General features: G+C 34.1%; 1 long non-coding RNA gene across 3 annotated transcripts in view; it reads right to left on the bottom strand.

The window, feature by feature from the left end:
- LOC103661356 overlaps positions 1 to 22,163 on the bottom strand; it is a 253,666-nt gene that overhangs the window by 45,601 nt on the left and 185,902 nt on the right. For all 3 annotated transcript variants that reach the window (XR_005833675.1, XR_005833676.1, XR_568041.2), the window contains 2 exons: positions 10,502 to 10,691; positions 8,080 to 8,200 (listed from right to left, as the gene is read on the bottom strand). This is a non-coding gene — a long non-coding RNA (uncharacterized LOC103661356). The remainder of the gene's footprint in view (positions 1 to 8,079; positions 8,201 to 10,501; positions 10,692 to 22,163) is intronic.

The raw sequence follows: 22,163 nt of genomic DNA, 5'->3' as shown, positions 1-22,163 counted from the left end.
CCTACATCTTTATCTATCACTCACCTGCATTCTGTGGTGTTCATATATACATGTCATAAACAACTACATATTATCTGATTTCTTGCCCTATTGACTACCTGCTTTCTCTCCTGTATCTCCATGTCCATAGCTATTCATCTTCTGTCCATCCTCAATTCAAGTCTATATGGCAGAAGGACCTAGTCCTTCCTTACTTCTTTTTTTTTTTTTAAGATTTTATTTATTTATTTATTTGACAGAGATAGAGACAGCCAGCGAGAGAGGGAACACAAGCAGGGGGAGTGGGAGAGGAAGAAGCAGGCTCCCAGCAGAGGAGCCTGATGTGGGACTCGCCAGAACGCCGGGATCACGCCCTGAGCCGAAGGCAGATGCTTAACGACTGAGCCACCCAGGCGCCCCCTTCCTTCCTTCTTTTAATTTACTACTCTTTTTTTCCTTTTGTTTTCCCCATCTGCCTTCGTCCATTTGGGCTGCTATAACAAAATACCATAAACTGAGTGGTTTATAAATGACAACGGTTTTGTTTCTCACAGTTCCATAGGTTGGAAAATCAAAGATCAAAGAACAGATTGTGTGTCTGGTGAAGACCCACTTCCTGGCATATACACGACTTTTAGCTATGTCCTCACAGAGTGGAAGAGACAAGGACGCTTTCTCAGCTTATTGTACAAAGGCACTAATCCCATTCATGGGAGTTCCACCCTCATGACCTAATCTACTCCCAAAGACCCCACATATTAATATCATCACTTTCGGGGTTAATACTTCAACATGTGAATTTGAAGGGGACGCAAATATCCAGGCTACACCACCAGACATTGAAGGTAAAACTGAGTATCCTTTCCTTACTACTCACATGTTATTTCTTAATTTTTTATAATGTAGCACCCCCTGTCTCATCTATTTCAAGAAAGCTTCCATTTTCTCACCCTATTTTTCTCAGTCTTGAATGGGTTGTCTGAAACAACACACGAGCTAAGGGTTAAAGTTTAGTACTACACTTGGATAAAGGTCCACTTTGATATTCTCACTAGATGATAGGGATTGGCCCGGCAACTCAGCATGTTTCACAATGTGATGGATAAATATATTGGACCAGGCACACAGCTAAATCCATTCTCTTCATCTATTCCTAATCTAATCAAAATTAGTTAAAAGATAGTAGTGCCTATAGTGATCCGGGAAGATTATCAAACACAAAGTCACCTGGTAGGGGAAATGGGCTTTTATTCGTATACCAATAGGTAAAATAAGATAAGAGAGGCACACCATAATGGAGTATGCATTAGGTGCCGTGTGGGCACAGAACATATAACATAATTGAGTCTGATTTGAGTGGGGAGGCAGCCACAGGGAGGCTAAGACATCAATATTTAAGAACGATTAGGAATAGTCATGTGAATTGTTAAGAGAAAAGAGTGAGAGATTCAGATATTGCTTCTCTAACATTAATGTGATCAGACGCACTAGTCTGTTCACGGCTTCTCATAATCTCCCCGTTTATTTGTAAGCAAATTATAAATTCCTAAAACTAACAACGAGACCACCCAACCTGCTTTTCTAGACACCTAAATATTCTCCACAACATAAATTCCTCACCATTTTCTAGACGAAAAATATACTCTCATTATTCTTGCTTCTTAGTTTTTTTGCTCATAAAATACCTCCTCAAATATTTACACATTTTGAAAATACAGTTACCCATTATTGTCTCTTTAATTACCCCTTAAGGGGTAATTGTTTCTATACTATGCTAATTTTCCATCACATTTCATGGACATATCACACATAACCTAGTTTTGTGAACATCTCTTTCCATGAACTTTTCCCCTAATAGCTCAAGAGTGCTTCCAGTAAAGAACCACATCTTAGCTATTTCTTGTGTCCCCCACAATCTAAAGAAACAGTGCCTTTAAAACATTAGCTTTTCAATACAATGTGGGCCAATATATAGCTCGATCAGTAAGTTTTCCTAAGCAATACAGTTCTGGTCATTTTGTTTTACTTAAGAAAGTCATTCAAAATTTTAGCTTAGACAGTCATGATTTTTTATAAAATTCTTAGTTAGTCACCTCATTATTAACCTAACACAGCATTATTGTTAAAAACAAACTGGGCAAGCTAGCTGCACTACAAAAGCCAAGGGCTTGCAATGAATCTCACTATAATTACCTCATATAATTTTTACAACAGAATACAAAATGTGCCAAGGTGGAAAATATTGCTTATCACTCTGGAAAGGCAAAGTTCCATATTACTCAAGATCAAACTGCTTTCTCTTAAAGGGGCCCCAAGCATTTGAAGCAGACGAGCAGAGGACAAAACGTGTACCCCATTGATATTCTACTCAGTACATTAAGGAATAGATTCTTATGGTCATAGCTAACATAGTGAGAAGTTTTGGAGAGGGAAGTAATATAATTTTAATCCTAGTCATTATGTTTTAGACAATATTTAATTGATAAAATGTACAGAAGCCTGTATTTGTACTCAGTTTCACTGTTCCTCCCATAAACTCCTTTCATAAAGCCTAAAAATTTCCGATACTACAAATGGATTTTAATGCTTGACTTTCAGATTTTATAGGGGCATCCAAAGACCCCTCTTTGCTTTCGTTTTTCCCCCGAATACTGATTCTGTACCTAAGGGTCCACCACAGGGCAGGCAGTGGGTTTCTTAAAATGCTACATATCTGAAAGACAATAGGCGAGTTAATAAAATTTTCAAGTTAGGAATGTCACAATAGGCATGTGTTTCCATTCATAAAGTATGTCTTGAACACACACAAACTATCCTTTGTCATCTGTTTCTGCCCCATTTCGAAATTATTCTCTGCTATTAATTAGAAGTGACTACAATTTGATTAATCTCAAACATGTGTCACATATAAACAATGTGGAGAACTGAATTCAATATTTTCTTCCCTTGGAGTATGCATGGTGTTCATAGAAAGAAACCGAATATATATTTTAAAACAATTTGAAATCTAGTATTATCACACAGAGGGAGAATATTGTCAATGTCACATTCTAGCTTATTTGAAGTATTAAATTTACAGAAGAACCTAATTATATATGGTTTCTTAGACTGAAAATGTAAAAACTAAGTGAACTTTTTTCTCTCCTGTTTTACCACTAAAACTCTCATTTCCAGAATCTGTTCCTTCATCTTGAGAATCTACCTGATTTTCGTCCCTGTTTGGCGTTTAATTGAACTCTTTGGCAAAAACTTCCCAATACCTGCAAACTCACAGTGGACAAATACACATTGCCTTAGCTTCGAGAAAGGAAAGTTTCAATTAACAAGGGAAAAATGTCTTTTTGCTTAATTTAAATTATCAGTATTAATATAGGATATGTACTAAAACACTCATTTTTCAAAGTGCTAATTCAATTTCCATAAATGCACTAAGCCTTTAACCGGATTATAGAAGAAAAATTATATGATAAAGTAGTTGTGATTTAAGAAACAATGATTCCATTTAGGTTTTTCTGTTCAACTTTCTAACAAAAAATGTTTTTCTTTCTTATTACACAGCCCGCAGTAATAAGTGAAATATAATCCTAATTAATTTTTCCTACAGCTGTGTATAAATCAATAGCTGCAACATCCCAAAGGAAACACACACTGCACGGTCCTCCAGGTTCCTAATGAATGCAAATAGAATGACCTTTTTCTGACAACTATGAATATTATTTCACAATTTCACCATTGAAATCGCTGCCATCAGCAATTCATACAGCAAACATGGAGACTACAATAGTTGTAAATAACTATTCATTATGGAAAGAAGGGAGTGGAAAAAACTGAGCCTGAGTTATGCAACTTTTAAGCCTCGAGCTTCATTTTTATGTTTCATTTTGATATGGAAATTGTCTTAAATGTAACCAATCTTCATTTTAGTTCTTTCTTCTCTGTTTTAGGGGGAAAAAAAGATTAAAGTGAATCAATGTTTTATGCCATTTAATGGAGAAGTTCAATATTGAAATGCTTTTGTAAATGAAATAAAATCAATCCGTAATATTGTAAAGCTCTAAATACTACATTCAAATTATTAGGAGGCTATGGTTATCTTCCATCAGAAATAGCTGGCAGAGGGGCACCTGGGTGGCTCAGTCAGTTAAGCATCTGCCTTTGGCTCTGGTCATGATCCCAGGGTCCTGGGATCAAGTCCCGCATGGGGCTCCCTGCTTAGCGGGGAGTCTGCTTCTGCTTCTCCTTCTCCCTCTCCCTCTGTGTGCGTGAGCTCTCTCTCTCTCTCAAATAAGTAAATAAATCTTTTTGAAAAACATAAATAAATAAATAAGATAGTTTAAGAAATACCTGGTGGAAAAATATGTGCAGAAAACCCCATTGGTGTACTTATCAAGACAGCAGTACTCATAGTGAACATGCAGATGGCTTTAGAAGCTATGAAAACATAATGACATCAAGACGACACCTATGGGAACCTGAGAAAAGGTGCGAGTAATTAAATCACATTATTGTCCATTTTGACTGAAGAACCACTTTATTCCAAAATACAATAAAACTGCATGTCCTTACGCTAAATCATATTCAGTTTGCCACAAAACTTCATTATACCCATGAAGATGTCTCATTAAGCAGAATTTAAACTCAAATTTTATCAGAAAAGTAATTAAATATGTTAAACCTAATTCTGCTGACCATTCATCTATATACTGAAAACTCCCATTGCAGTTCTAGAGCCGAGAATATAATTAGCCAGTAGAGTTCAATCACTCATTAAAAACAGGACTTCTCAAATTGCAACAAGTTTCAAAGAGGGACTCACAACAAGAATATTCCACTCCCATACAATTCCAAAAATTTCTCTTCCACCCCCATTCTATAATTAATTTTTATATCTCCACATAGGACTGCAGACTACAATCACATAATTACTCGATATCCCAAATACGGATTCGTGACATGCACCAAATATATCTATAGAGAGATACTAACTTACTTTAGTATGCAGTTGCACTACTATTTTAGCATAGAGTCAGCTTTCTATACTTTCAAACCCGAGAACTGTTTTAAAGCCCATTCAAACAATGTCTTGAAACAGCTAAGAAAGCATTCCGTTGTCTGGCAATATCAGACATAGATGGCATTTTTTTAACTGTATTAAACAATCTCCACGTGATGACATCTCCTAAAGATGTCTATACTCTCACACCTGTAATGCTTTCATGTTCAAAATGAATCCCTGCTACATCTCACTCAATATTGATCTTTAAGGCATTTCTCCCAATCCTTTTCCCAGTGTGGTCACTGAACGGCATCAGAGTTCAATAGGAAGATCAGCTGCTCATCCACTTTTTGCTAAAGCAATTTGTATTATGGATTTATTTTAGCAGTCTACAGTGGCAGTTGCTGTTTTTACTATTTAAATGCTTTGATTATCTGACCTTGCTTACTTTATCTTTCTAAGTGCTATGCATGGGCTTTAAAATGATCAATAAGTGGGGATTCCTCTACAGGATTATGTTGAAATCAATCTCAATTCAGACTTTTTGTATTTTATGTTTATTACTTGATCTGTCTTAATTGCATTCCTTATTTTGGTAAATAAGTTTGAAACACACACTTGATTACTCAAGTAAGAGTCACATGTGTTATAAAAATAGCCTGTATTCTTTATACATCATTTTATTCATTCTTTTAATGTGAGGAGGAAATAATTAATTCCTAGATATTTTATTCAAACACCTTTTCATTATAAATAAAGACCTATTCCATTAGAAGAAAAACATAGTTACATATATGCAAGTAATTGAAAAATCTTGAAACACATTCATGTGCTATAATGAATTGTAATAACTATGGAACTTCAAGAAACACTGTTTTTACATATATGTTGCACATAAACATGTTTATAAAACTTGTTACAGAAGCAATTAAAGCACCACAGAGGAAAAACCAAAGCGAATTCTCAATAATCACATCTTTGAAAATCAATAGGAAAAAAACTATAAACTTGTTGAATATCATTAAAAAATTTAATATTCAAAGTAATAAGAAAAACATCAGTTTCATACTCTCACTACTAGTTACACAATTTTAAATTTTGGATTAAAAGAGGAGTAAATTGGAAGCTTAATGTGCTCTGCATACTTTTAAAATCAAATCTACAAACTTAAGAACCAAAATTCTATAGTAATTATCAATAATATTAAAGAAAAGTAAACTAAAATTAACTATATAAGGCATTAGTGTCATGGAATATGAATTATCACATACAACTATTAGAACTTGCCAAATATTTGGTCTAATTCAGTTACATTTTGTATCTTCTGGGCTGAGTTGATCACATGAATCTCTTGAATTTTATCTTTGGTTCAACTCGTTCTAACATGATTTTTCAACATCAAAAATAAAAGAAATGCAGGTATGAGCTAAAAAAGGAATTGATGTAAACTTCTTTTGAAAAATCCCTTTTTTCAAATCCAATCTACTGTCTAAATATCTCTGTCACCAGCTCTTACATAAAATTACAGTGAAATATTTTTCCACCTATGTAAAGTATAAAATCTGCAGTTTGCTTCAATGACCAAAAATTCAAGCAGTAAAGAACCTGAGGTAAATAAACATATGATTATACACAGAATATTTGCCATATGTTCACCTGTGCAAATACAACATTTTTTTTGCTTAAATAAAACTCTCACAGGGCTAGGGAATATCACATATGTTAAAAGGTATATATTCACATTTTCATACTTTGAAATTATTGGCCAAAATGATTTAGTATTTAATAATTTTCATTTCAGACTAAATTATAGACTATTGGTACAGTAATTTTTCTTCTGCCGCTCACATTAAATAAGATACAACGTGTGAATACTAAAATAAAAACAAAGCCATCACAAGATAATCCATTTAAATAGTGATATGCATGAAGTTAGGGCAGGAAAATTAAGATGCCTAAACGTGAAAAGAATGAGGAAAGAAGTTTAATTACCAAATAGTTGCTATAATGATTTTCCCCAAAACTCTTAGAACCAACTAGCATCTTTCTACCGTTTGCGGCAGAATAGCACTTAAGAGAAACATTTTCCAGAAAGTTTTGCATCTCTGTAGATTACAACCCTGGCAAGACATGTCCATACTTTTTTCCTCAAGTGGGTAAATGTTAAGAGAGAAGAATCCAAGTTTCATGATGCAGCAACACAAAGCTGGGAAGTGAAAATTATGTTGCAGCGGAGTCTTGAAAATATGACTGTAAAAGTTAATCAATAAAATGTCTATTCCTGTCTATTCACCGGAGGCCCCAGCTGCATAGCTTCACTCAATCGATACTACAAATTATTACGATTTCCAGGTTCCCACTGGACATTCAGAACAAATCTTTCAAGTGTAACAGGCTTATACTGAGTATATGGTGTGTGTTCTTCACATTTAGCTCAAAAAGAGAGGAGAAAAATAAAATCTAAATCCTATATGTTCTTTAAAATAAAACACTCAGCTTTATGGAACCAATAACTTACAAGGCATATTTTAAAGTTAAAAACAATCTTCCCTTTGATTGCCAAATGTTTTACTACTTTTTTAAACTGTTTCACAGTTAAGAAATGACTAACTCAATAATAGATCTTGGTGGTATTGGAACCTGGCGAGTCCTGAATGACTAGTCCCAAATAAGTGAATGGAGGAGATCATTTTGAGATAATTACTTATCAAAAAGTCACTTGGATGCATTATCACTATTAGAAAGATGAATGCAGAAACCTGACATACATTTCCAATTGTAATAGGTCTCTTAAAATACACATTCTAGTTTTTGTTTTTATGACTTATATCAGCACATTGCAAAAATTATGTTTCAGGTTTTCATTTTTTTCTATTTTTATGAGATTAAAAAAATCATGATTTCAGAATTGAGTTTGTCTTTAAAAAAAAAAAAAGTCCCAGAATATTTTGCTCTAGTGAGACCTTCTGCTCTCTATAGCAGAATTCAACCATAATTGCAAACTCTAGAAACTACTCAAGTCTTCTAAACATTTCACCCTGTATCAGTTAGTCAAAATCCAAAGACTTTTCCAAATAAAGGAATGACTGGGTAAAAGAACTCACTATAATGTTCTCATGCCATATGACACCTGATGTGGTTTTCTTTCTTCTTACTGGTGAATACCATGGTGCCTGGCACTGCCCAATACCAAATCAATTGGTAAATCTGCCCAATTCATGCCACCTGTTGATTGAGTGGAGAAAAGAATAAAAATAAATAAACTAAGTTAGAGCTTTTTATTTTGACTAGGCTAAAACGGCTTTGGTTTCATTTTACATTTAAATAGTAGTATGCTTTTTCATGTTTAGACACATATCTAGCATGTAGGCATACCCTGTGACAATATATATTGAGGCTATATATTTTTTTAAAGGTGAATTTCTCTTAAGAAACAATCATCGGTTTGATTATGATCATGTATCAGTCTCTTTAAAATCAACAACATATTCTCGTAATATGGCATAATAATATTTATAATTTTTTGACATCTAAGATATTTAATTATTAAAAGCCATTGCAAATAGTCAAAAAAAAAAAAAAGAGAGAGAGACCGTTACAATTTTAACTACTCTCTCAGGTGACATTTGTGCACCTTACCAGTAATTTCACATTGAGAGAATAGTGTACTTAATTTCATGATCAAGCTACATAGGAAAATAAGATAGATAAATATAGATCAAGTACATAGAACTTAAGCATAGTCTTTCATTGTTATTTAACTGGACGAATCGCTGTCTGATTTATTTACTTATAAAAATCCAAGATTGGAAGCAGATCTTTGCATGCCAGTTTTCAGATCAAAAATGGTATTTTTTTGTGAGTGCACTGAATAATATGCCTTTATGTGGTATTTAACTGTAGAAAAAAATGTTGGCAATATTTTAATAACATTAAGTTCACATGGACCACTATCATTAGCTTTATATTAGTGTTCACAAACATTTTTATATATTTCTTATTATCTAAATATATCTTAAGTATATTGTTCCCCTAATACAATTCAGCTTTTTAAAAGACCATAATATTTACAACAATAGTACATTACTACAGCCATTCCCAAAGAAACTTTGCCCAATATGCTTTTAATTCTTGGTACCAATTTCTACCTTTTAATATTTGTTAAATGTGACTTTTTTGTTGTCTAAGTTCTGGCAGCTGACTAAAGGTACATTAATGGCAAACAGGATTTATCTGAGTATTTAATTTTATTTAGAAGCCTGTAAAATGTCATCCTAGACTGTAAAATTATTTTTAGTGCCTTCTATTCTATTAAACCATAGAATTAAAACACAGAAATAAATTCCTCATGAATAAATTTCAAAAATTTCACTTTTACATTTTAGCATTGTTAGTTAGCTTTATAAACTATAAATCAAAAAAATTTCAACATTCTTCATATGCAATATTTTGAAATATTATTGATAGATATATCAAGATATGCAATAAGTAATGAAAGTTTAGAATGTGGCTTCCAAAGATTAGTTAATATCAAATGCTTTTTTAGCTCTGGCCTCAGGATTGTGTTTAAAGGTGTGAGTGACAGGAGAAGAAAAAAAAAGTTTAGGTATGTGTGCTTTATCTAACTGTGATTACTCAATTTAACCAGTGTTCGGTGAGTAAAGTGTAATTCTTGACAAATACAGAGAGAGACAGAGAAAGAGAGAGAGAAAGGGGGATGGGGGAGAAGAAGAGAGGGAGAGAGGAGTTCATCTAGGCTCTGCTACTTTTAAAAAATTATTTTTAAAAAACACTAAGAATATCAAGCAAAAGGCACAGAGGATAGAAGACCTAATTATCAGAACACTCCCAAAACAGAAACTAACATTTATTTGAAAAGTAAATGATAAAATCTGAAAACATAGTATTAAGCATAATAATTACACAAAGATTTAGATGATGAAAGCAGAAATGAACAACTGGAAGATGTTTCACTAAAACAATTCTCATGAATGTTTCAAAACAGCATAGGTCTTTGTTACTTTTCTACGTAGTTCTTTACATGCCTCAATGGTCTGACCAAAAAATTCTACTCTAAATGTCTCTCAATTTAATAGTGTCTTGCTTAGAGCTGCTACTTTAACAAAAAAGAAAGGCAACAAGAGCCATATGTAACCTTTGGACTCCAAAAGGAGAAAGATGAGAATGCCATTGGCAGATAGGTGCTACAGAAACACAGTGTATTCTTTCTCTTGGATCTTACCTTGAACATTTCTTGATAGTTAACAAGAAAGTTGACCAGCACATCATTATTTAGAATCACAATAGGACAGTTACAATGTTCAGCATGTGCCATTTCAGTTAGGAAATGATGCAAATTCAAAGTTTACCTATTTTGGAACCAACAATTTATTGAACAAGCTAGCACATTTACACAGAACCTCTTGCAAGACAGACAGAGTTAAATATTTAGCAACGAAAGTCAAAGGATTGACTTGATTTTAGTATGTAAAGTAAAACTTTCTGAAATACTAAAAAGCAACTCACTTGTAATCATTTTTTTCTTCTTCAGAAGCAATAATCCCTTCTGTCACTGTCTTCAGCTCTGCCTGGGGTTTTCTACTGTTCTGTTCTTGGCGAACTGTTTCTGCTATTTGCTCAGTTAGCTGCTCTTGAGTAGCTTTCAAGCTGGATTCCATTAGAAGAAGTTTTTCATCTTGACTGGCAAGTTCTTGGGCTGAAAGATAAAACAAGAACATTGCCTTTTAAAAAACCAAGCTAATGTGTTTTTTTTTTTCTTTTGTTTTTGGTTTAAATTTTATGCAATGCAACTTTGAGGAAGATTTAAACAGATCCTTCTTGTCAAAATACAAGCTCATGCATTCAATTTTCAGATTCCTTTATTTAAAGCACAAGTAAACAAAGGTATGTATGAAGGAATACAAGATGCATGTCCGTAACCTCAAGTTTATAAAACATTTGAATTCAAAAATTAGATGTCTTAATCAGAGCACAGTTTGCTGCCTTTAATTGTGAGATTTCTGTTGCTAAATAAGTGTATTATAACAGAATAACAATAATACAAAGTATTCTTTTTCTTTCTTTAACATAGGCCTCCAGTATATTTATATGTATTCACATAGACAAAGACTGATACGTTATAAATTATGCCAAAATGATGGCTCTTCGCTGATTTATTTTCATGTATATTTATGAAATTTAAGCACTTTTTCAAGGTCATCCAATAGATGGCACTCTTTCATTAGACCAAAGCAGACTTAGGCAGTATGCTTCAAGCTCTCAAAAAATAAGTGATTTAAGACAAAGACATTTTTCCTTTGTTCTTTGTTGACCGTATTCCTAGAGATATATATCTGTACCTTGTGTTAGAATATTTTCCCTTTATAAAAGTATTTATCTGTTTTATTTTTCCTATTTGCCTCAAATGCATGTCATCAAATGTAAATGTTTTTTATTTTATTTCTTTAATCATATGTTTGGATATATATTTATATACATTATGTTATACAGGGCATTTTTTGGATCTTTTCAAATCTCACTGGATATATAATCCATTGCATTAAAGATCACAATATTTTATGAAAATCAGTCTTTTCAATCTTGCAGTCCAAAATGAAGAAAAAAAGAAGAAATACTTTTAAGATCCCCAAATCAATATAAACAGAAATGGAGAAGGCCATATTTTTATAAAAAAGAGCATCTTCCCTTTTAATGATTCTCATTTTATGTCCAAAAAATGGTGTTTATACTAAGCTTCAATAAAGTTAGAAACCAAGGTATTACAGTCTTACATCAGAGGTATCTTTTACAGGCAACCTCATAAAGAGGATACTCTATATAAATATTCTGCATTTATCACTCATCTTTGAAGTTGAATGATGTCTCCCTTATAAATTAGATCTAAGAATATCTGATTCTCAGTTTCTCTTTATAGATTTTGAGCAACTGACTGCTTATATTTTAATAAATATGTGCACGCATGTTCACTTTGTTTTCTTGCAAGTGTTCAAAATGACCAGTTTTGCCCCAGAAGAAATTACAGCATCTACTATTTTTATAGCTTAAACCTGCTATATATTAACAGTTTAAATTTGTGCCTCAGGAAACCACAGAGCTAACGCAAACAGCTAAATATTTAACAAGGAAGAATGCATCACCCAGAGCTCATCTTTATTAAATTCCAAATACATCGAAATCTCTCTGAACAAATGAGTTAAATGTTTAATAATTTCAACACATGTTAAAGTGTGGGGAAAAAATCCAATAAAGGACTTACAATGAGTTTGCTTTCAAAATTTAAAAAAAAAAAAAAATCCTTCAAGCTTAAAAAACATGTAAAGGCACTCTAGCCTTCCCTGTTCTTGACCAATAAAAAACGTACTCGAATGAAAACAATTGATATTTTTGTAGTGATATGTTTTTAGCACTGTTAACATAGTTGCAAAACTAATTTGAGTGAAGTATTTCATTTTATATGCTTTTTCACCTTTCAAAATACATATTTCTAATGAAAAAAGAAAACCACATGAAAACTTTTTAAATGAGTTTTGAGGAGAATTCTCAGACATTGAAATTGAGAGGTTAATGGTCTTGAAGTTAAAAGGACTTTGAGCGATCGGGTCACATACAAATGACTATGGATATAAGAACGCTTCGGGAAGTTTCTTTTTTGGAAGAATCTACTTGTACCAATAGATTGACTTCAAGACTACTTGAGTCGCCTTGTGGCACATACACAAAAAAGACCTTTTGTCAACTATGCATGATGTGAATTTTCTATGAAGTTTGCCGATTTTGAAATGACTAAGAGATTTATGCCTCCCGGTTCTCCTAAGAGTCTACTCTAATTCATTATGTGCTGGTTAAAGGGGGTAAATTATTTTAAGTTTACCTATGCCTTGGACTTGAGCCCGAGTTGATCCCAAGCCAGAGGCGCTCGCAGCTGCATGCTTTATTTACAATCCCTTTGTCAGACTTACAACTGCCCCAGGCTATAACATAGTGTACCTAATGTTCAAACTGGCAGGTAATCTTATGTCAAACATACTTCTTTGATTTAAAGTGATCAATAGATTCTTGTAAAGAGGTAATTTCTCTGATGTTTCCACCTTGCCTTTTTTACAGGTGATTCACACAAAAGCCTGCTTATATGATGTACGAACAATAAACAGAAAGCTATAATCATGTTTTTTCAGATGTTTCCGGTGCACAACGATTTTGGATCGATACACTGTGTAATACAATTATCTGCAATGATCTGGTTGTATTGAAAAAGAATTTGCAGGAGACCTCTAGGGGGTTTTATCCAGAAACACGTATCTGGCAATGTTGTGAATAGTGGAAGGAAAAATTAAGGGGTTGACAAACGCTGTCTATTATGTACCCAGTAACTTCATTAATATTTTATTTCATAAAAGTATTACACTACAAAGTTTAGACAAACAAGTTCAAAAGTAATAATGATAATAATGCTCACAGCTTCATACTATTTGTTTATATGGAACAGCAACAAAAAAACCCTTAATGAACATATGGACTTTAGAGAGATTCAATGTTGTGTGAATATCCTATACCACACATTATAAGCAATATTATTTATGCTATGAAATAGATTCTTGTATTTCTATCTTATCTAAGCTATATAAATACTAGTAGATGTGAAATACTTTGATGCCTCTTCAACTACTTTTTTTTTTTTACTAGAATGGTAAAATTCTAGACTGAGGATCAACTTGAATTGTTCGCAAGCACTGTATGTTAAGCCCTTTATTTCAAGCCCCGCCCCCCCCCCAGATGAAGATTTGCAACGTCGGGGAAAGAGCTAAGATATACAGTCTGTATCCAAAAGACATTACACATTTCCTGCAAAGATCTGTGTAGAAACAACTCCGTTTTGTTTTCATGGTTCTCTTGAAGATGCTGACTCTTTGCAGCATCTACCTCAAAGCCCCAAACGATCCACAGTTCCTATTTTGAGCTTCTAATCGCATACCTGTGATGTGAAATTCTCTTTGATCAGGCTAGAACAGATTACGTTCTGGTGAAGCTCACAATTTGGGGGACACTAGCGTCTCTCACAAAGACCTGCTCTATGCAGATTCTGCAGGTCCCCGTCTGGCTGCTGCAGACCTGATCTGAGGACAGAGATGGCTCCTTAGGATGCTTTCCTCCCTGTGTATCCTGGATGCTTGCTTTCAGTCTCCTGCCCACACTGTCGAGCCTCATCACCTTACCCACTTTGACTTTGATGGTTTCCTGTGCCTGCAGGAGCCCAGCTTCTGACTTTCTTAGAAAGTCCTATCTTTTGCGTATTGCCTGTGAAGACAAAAAGCATTCCAATAGTGCCTCTTATGATGTACTTTTTATATTGCATCCTGCTATTTTGAGCTATAGGATACTGGAGATTATACAGCCCCTCATTAGCAACTGGGTCAAGTATCCACATCTCTTTTAGGATCAAAACCTTAAAGGGACTCTCTTAAAAAAAAAAAAAAAAGTCCGTTGGAAGGAAGAGTCACCATTAGCTTAAATGCAGTGTTAATCAATACGTAAAGGTTCAAAAGCTAAAGAAAATGTTTCCCATAATTCTTAGGGAATTAAAAAGGAGACTAGTTGGATCAAAATGAATTCTTTCTCTCTAAAATACGAAGAAAAATTTAATGAATACAAAAAGTGTATTTGATCTCTTTGAGTTAACACCTATGTAACTCTTTCATTTAGCTCTAAAGCGAACGAATGTGACACAGGGAAATTCCTTCACCGTAAAGATAATTACGATAGTCTCCTAATGACTGCTCCATGCCACTTAAACTAATTAGCTTCGTAAGAATACCATGTTTGTCACTTTCTTTTTCAATTTTATTATCTTTTTAACACACCATGTCTCAGCTGTAAATCTGAGTGGGAAAAGACATTAAATATAATCAAAGAACAAAATGATAAACGAACGTCCTTCCTTAAAGTAAAATGCACTAAACTTGACTGGTGCTGATTTTGTATCCATCGATATGGTATTCCTGGCTGGGCTTTTCTATTGGCTTCCTGCCACACCTTGACTCTCTATCATGCTCCATCATGCTTCTTTTAATCTGAATATTTAGTGTTCTTTCATGTCTTAATTACAGCAAATTGCGGTACAGTTGGCACCATTTCTTGAAATTAATCCCAGAGCACTTTGTTTCTGTCAAGCAGTCAAAGCCTTGGAGAATAATAGTAAATGTTATTGCAGATCTAAATTTAAATGACTGTCTATGTATTTAACTTAAGCCTTTAATTATTCGTGCCGAACTGTTTTTGGTTCAAATGTTAAACATTATTCATTGAGAAGGTAGAATTACTTTAGACAGCTTAAAACCTGCAGATATGTTTGGCTATAATTTGAACACAACAATTATTTATATTAACATATTTTCTCAGGTGTACAAAACTTAGTAAATGGCATGTGATATCTTCTTATAGATACATATTTTAACATTCCATCACCTCTGTCGTTATTAATAAAAGTTATGGATTTAGGCCCATTCAATTCTAAATGGGTTTTTCCCCAATGAATTGTTAAATTGTAAACTGGACTTAAAAAAAAAAAAAAGATTTGGTAATACTATTGCTGATGTCTTTAAACAATTCTAGATAAAGAAGCATTTCAAAAGTCCTTACAAGCCTAAGAATTATAGCATTTTGTTTGTTCATTTTTCTACGGAAAACTTAAAGGTCCTAGAACTCTCAATGGCCAATTCTTTCATTCCTCAAATCTGAGCATATTCTACAAATATCTGGATTCAAAAAGAAAGCACTATTTTATAAAACAATATGAGTTTAAAAAGTCTAAGGTAGTAGAATTCACCAGTCATGTTTTATAAATGTGTATGGAAACAATGAGAGATTGGAATATTCTGGGACATATAGAATATATTTTTGATTCTGTTTCAAGTAGTTGGCTTTCACGTGAATATTTTAAGAAGGAAAACTTAATGAATGATACAAATTATATATTTTATAAAGAGACTATACTTTTCAGTGAACCACATAGTAGGAGCCCGTGAATCACAGTGGTCCACTCTCTGAACTCCCACCAGGATATGTAGGTATTTATCCATCTACATGTTGCCAGCATTTAGCACAAAGTCTTATATACCACTCTATATAATAAGCACCTACTGAATTGGATTGGATAGATGGTGTTAATTTCACCTGTCAAACATGTGCCATTTTCCTCACAGGGAAAAATGTGTCCTTTGCTTTGCCTCTGAAATACAAAGTGAACATAGAAGGATTTACACTTACAGTTTTGGCAGATTTATCTTCCAGCCATCTACAGGCATAAGTTAATAAATACTAGTCTTATTTAGTTTTAATCTCTATCTAAATGAAACTTGATGGCGTTTCTATCACCACACTTACGGCATGCATTGAATTTAGTGACCAACAATGAGAAAAAGATGGATTCACAAAACTTAAGGTAAAATAGATACTTTAAAATAGATATTTCTCAATAATTCAGAAAAAAAGATGTGCGAAGTGGTATGTTTCCAGTTTCCTCTCCTTATCAATAGCAATGTGATTGTTGACCAGATATCTACTTCCCTGTTATCACAGTCTCGAGGGTGTAGCTGATCCTTCTAACTACAGAGTTCCTGGTGGCTGCAAAGTCGCTTTCAAGCCGCGTTATCTGCTGTTCTAGCTGAGCAAGTTCTACTCGGTGTTTCTGTTGGGTAGCTATTACATGCAAAGGTGATGACTGCAAGCTCTTTTCTAGAATTTCAGTTGCAAGGACAGCTTTCTCCCCCATGTATCGGTCAAATGTATGAGCTGTTGCGGCTTTTTCTTCCTCGGTGATCTACTTATATTCTTAAATTTCCACCGATGTTTGCATTGCATTTAAGATCATGGTTAAAAATGAGAAATTAATGTTCATGTTACCAGATATATTCTGTTCGTTATATTCTCGAAATATTACTATAGACCTACTTAGGAAAAAATAAATAAGCATGTTGCTCTGGTAGTACGGCTAATGTAAATGGAGAAACTGAGGAATAGCGAAGTGAAACCAATTATCTCAGCCCTGGGGTAGTTTCACAAACACTGGTGAGCCATCTCAGGGAATCAAGAAACTATAATATTTTTTGCAACAAGTCTAAAAGCAGAACTGCTACATACCTGTTTCATATCATCACAGTACTTCTCCTAAGATTTATTCCAATATGCTTAGGCAATTTGATTTCTTATTTTTACAATTAATTACCAGGTACTTAATTACTTTAAAATTTTTATTGCATTTGACAAAATAATTTCATATAAATTTTCTCATTTCATCCCTATTATAAATGTAAAGTATTATCATTCCATTTTATAAATAAACTAAACTCCAAATTCTTTGATTTTTCTACTATACCATGCTATTATTTTTGAGAGATTTGAGTTTTATGATACAGTGATGAGTAATAAACTGACTTTTTAAAAAAGATTTATTTATTTACTTTAGAGAGAGAGACCTCATGCAAGTGGGGAGAGGGGTAGAGAGAGAGGGAGAGAATCTCAAGCAGACTCCCTGCTCAGCATGGAACCTAACATGGGCTCAATCCCATGACCGTGAGATCATGACCTGAGCCAAAATCAAAAGTCAGATGCTTAACCAACTAAGCTACCCAGATGCCCTGTAAATAAACTGACATTTAAATTAAAAATGTGTTTATATTACAATAATCATAATATACACCATGATAATACTAATAATCATCATCCCAATGTAAATCACAAATCAGTACAAACCCGGCACCTAAATGAAGTCATCTCTAAAGTTCCGGCATTGTAATTTGAACTCTTTACCATCCACTTATTTTGAGTGTTAAATACTACTTGCTTTGCAATGGAAAATAAATCTCTTTCTCATTTTTTAATGGGGCTGGATTTTCCCATTTGCATCAAGAGGAGGCAGTTGTGCATAGTGGAGGATTTCCTCCGAACCGCAAATGCAATCATGATTAAAAACCAGATAACATCATTAGCTATTAATGTTTAGTTTGCCCACAATGTGATTGGGTTGTTGGTCAGTCAATAAGTAGAGATGGAAATATGCATAATAGCAGAGAATAATTCAAGCAGATCTAAAGAATTGGGAATACTACACAGTAAGCAGTCAGCCCGTGTGTCATAAAGTAGAATCAGGAAAACTGAACTATAGGCAGTTAGCAAAAAGATTATAAGATGGAATCTTAGGATGTTAGACTGTAGGCAGAAAACACCAAAAATTAGAAGTTAAAATCAAGAGATATTAGAGGGTAGGCAGTGAATACCAAGTGTTCTAAGTACAAAGTGGTCTTTCCTCTAGATCCCATTTTACAAAGGGTCCTAGTTGAAACCTGCTGTTGCTTAATATGTAATAAAAACAGAAAATTAGAATTTTAACCAGTCTTATTATCATGAACTTAGCTGATCATTATTGATTGTTGAGATTCAAAAGAACCTCTGTTTGTAACCTTAGTCTACACAATGTGCCAGAATTAAGCCATTACTAGATTGAGGCCAGGGACTATATTATTAGTTTGTACTCAGTAGTCCTTGCACTGCTCTAGCAGATAATAGTTGCTCACAAATGCATGTTGGATTGAACCGATATCTTCAGCAGCAATAATAATAGTGATAATAACATGTTAAATACACACCAAATTCCTGTATTTGGAGAACAATATCCATAAAGACATTGTATTACAAAACCTGATTCACTAATTTGGAATTCATATAGTAAAAATCAAATAATAAATTACTCATAGTTTCCAAAATCTGGAAAATAAGAAGGTTAATAATGATAGTTACAGCTATAATCTATGGTATCTCCTAAACATAAATGACTTTTATGGGAATAAATGACTACTTAATTCTGAGGAACAGCCATGATGATTGATCATATTTATCCCAAAGAACATATAAGTCTTTAAAAAGCAAAATGGAAAAATTCATAGCCAGGCTTCTTTAAAAGTTTAAAAGTGTTATTCTTTGTGTGTTTTCAAATAAAATTCAGGGTGTGTGACTGTAATCTTAAGCAGTACTAATACTCACTGGAATTTCTGTGCCAGTGGTTTTTTTATTACAACATAAAGTAGTCAAAGTATTATATATGCCAAAAGTTAACATCTCACCATATTGAACTAGAACCCAGAACAGGGTTTCCAAGGCAACTTAAGTTTCCATCAAAACTGCATCACTTATTAACTCTATGAACTTAAACTACTAAACTTCCCCAAGTCTCAGTTTGCTCACATTAAAATGAGCATATAATATCTCTTATAGAGATGCTGTTAAGATAAAAAGAAATAATACATTTGGTATATTTCTGACACAGTAGACACTTAAGAAAAAAGCTATTAATATTTTTATATCGGGTTATTTTTACCTTAAAAGTATATTTAAATTAAAGGAATTATGAAAATTATTATAGAGCCACCATGTATAAAAATTACTGTATTTTAAAATCTCATTATTTTTCTGAATCACGTGTTTAAATGTCTCCTTCCTATGTTTTGTATAATGATGAAACAAGTCCACTAAGGGAAGTCTATGGAATTTTTAAAAAACAGGCTTGTCAGATTATCAAGAAATAATCATAATCTAATAAAAAATTACTTTTGACAGAGTGGAAATGCAATCATTATTTTGTACTTATTTTCAAATGGAAGGTTCTGGGACTTACTTGGAGGTTTAACTCTGGTAAGTAGATGTTAACCCCACACTGATCTAATCTAGATGTCAGATGTCAAGGGATAGATCCAGGCCAATAAAACTGTCAGGTCAGAATCTGGTTTTCAAGCCAGATGTAGTAATACAGAGGACAGTACAGTATCTAGGAGGGAGGGAGAGAGAGAGATTGATTCTATGTGAGTACAGTTGTGATGGAGTCTTGAGAAAAAAAAGAATGTAGTTCAATGAGAATAAGGTTAAGGTACAAAACGGGCAGAATATCCCCAAAAGAAAGACGTGTCAACACCTAGCTGCTCCTTCTTCATTGTGGCCAGTAAGTTATACTTGAGTGGGGTGATCTGCCTGACCTACTTTCCCTATGAAAGACTCTGACAAAACACGATCAATAAACAAACAAAATAGACATTTCCTTGTTGTATACGTTGACTCATGGACTTATCAATTTGTTTCTATTAAAGTTGAGTTTGCACAGGGTGCCTGGGTGGCTCAGTTGGTTAAGTGGCTGCCTTCAGCTCAGGCCATGATTCCAGGGTCCTGGAAGCGAGTCCCTGCATTGGGTTCCCTCCTCAGAGGGGAGTCTGTTTCGCCCCCTGTCTGCTGCTCCCCTTGACTGTGCTCTCTCCCTCTCCCTCTGTCTCTCTCTGTCAAATAAATAAATAAAATTAAAAAAAAAAAAAAAAGAATCAGTTTACATACATGTCCATGAGCCTTTTATAGATGAGGGAAGAAGAGATGGAGGTCCAAACAATGTACATAAAAATGGAATTTGGGCATATTAAATAAATCCACATACTACTAGAATTTTCACTAAAAGCCCTTGAGAAGGCTAGCATACGTAACAATCAGCTTGAGCTAGGTAAGCACATAGATTTCTGCTCTCTCAGGACAGGTGTATCTATGGGCATAAGGCTGGTGGAAACACTGAAATCCAACTCATAAGTGGTGTTATACTCAGTCTCGCTTTGCTAGGACAGTTTCAGCAGGCTTTGGGGAAGTTTTGTGTAAGCTATAAATACTAACTTAAATTGATGCACTGTTTCGCATTTATGTACCAGGCACTATTCTAAATGTAATTCCATTAATTTCATTTAACTTAAAAAAAAAATGCTAGAATTCTAGAGGACGTTCTATAGATAAGGTGCTAAAAAAGTAATGATCAGTTGAATTGTTCTCCAGGAAATGGGCAATAAATTGACCAAGAAGGTGTAAGTCACTAAGAAGTCACTAGAAACATTGTTGCCAGCAGTTGCCACTACTACAAAAAGAAGAAACTCATGGTCTCAGTGGGAATCACCATGAACAAGAATCACCATGTTACCTGACTGGGTTGACTGAGAAAGAATGACTTTAGGAAGCACTAGGAGGAGCCAGCATTTTGATCATAACACTCTCCTATTTAAAACACTGCTGCAGCTTCATGTTGTTCGTAGATAAAGTTCCATGCTTAAAATGGGCTACCTGGCTTTCAGGCTCTGTCAATCTCAGAAATTCCGTTTTCCCTATTATGCACTGAATTCCAGTTGTACTGGTTTTCTTTTAGTTAACTTCAGAATGCCCTAAACTCCTTCCTTTGTCATGATCAGTACATGCTATCCTTTGAACTTGAATGCCCTTCCTCCACCCTTCCTTGCTCCCATCACCTCCGATCCTGTTACCTCCTTTCTTTCTCAATACCATCTTCAATCCCATGTTCTCAGAAAGCCCTCCCCACCTGATCCGCTGGAAGAGGGAAGACTCCTTTGACATATACTCTCATGAGTCCTGTACATTTTTACAGGATTTAAAATAATTACAAATACACATACAATTGTCTCCTTACTGGCCCAATGTGACTTTTTCTCACCAAATTGTATGTGGGCAATTTATCGAGTTCAGCATTATATTCCATGTACTTACCTTAGCGCCTGGCAAGGCTGTATGATCATGTGTCTGGTATATGGTAGGTAAGTGAGTGAATGGATAAATACATAATGAACTCCCATGAATGAACATTAGGACAGCATTAGAATGATAAACCTGTAAGTGCTTCAGCGATGAAGTACAGATAAAAAGTGAAAATTATTATTTTCCTTTCTTTTTGGAGAATTTCCTTTAACCATTCTTTAAGAGTAGGTAGGCTGGGGACGAATTCTTCGTTTTCCTGCATCTGAGAGTGAATTCATTCCCAAAGGTATTTTTGCCGAATATAGAATTCAGGATTGATAGTTCCTTTCTTTCAGCACTTGAAAAATGATATGCATTTCCATCTGACTCCATAGTTTCAGATCAGAAATCTACTGTTACTCAAACCTGTGTTTTTCTCTGGGCAATCCTAGATTCCTCTAGATATCTAGGATATGTCATTTTTCTTTAGCTGCATTCATGACTTTTTCTTTGCTTTTGGTTTCCAGAAGTTGGATTAATGATGTGGATTCCTTTGGGTTTATTCTGCTTGGGTTTTACTCGTAGCATCTAGAATCTAATCATTTAGGCACTTAACCAAATTTTGAAAAAT

This window comes from Ursus maritimus, unplaced genomic scaffold (assembly GCF_017311325.1).
Source record: "Ursus maritimus isolate PB19 unplaced genomic scaffold, ASM1731132v1 scaffold_9, whole genome shotgun sequence".
Taxonomy (NCBI): Eukaryota; Metazoa; Chordata; class Mammalia; order Carnivora; family Ursidae; genus Ursus; species Ursus maritimus.
The sequence above is the reverse complement of the archived record's forward strand: the minus strand, read 5'-3'. Positions and strand labels throughout refer to the sequence as shown.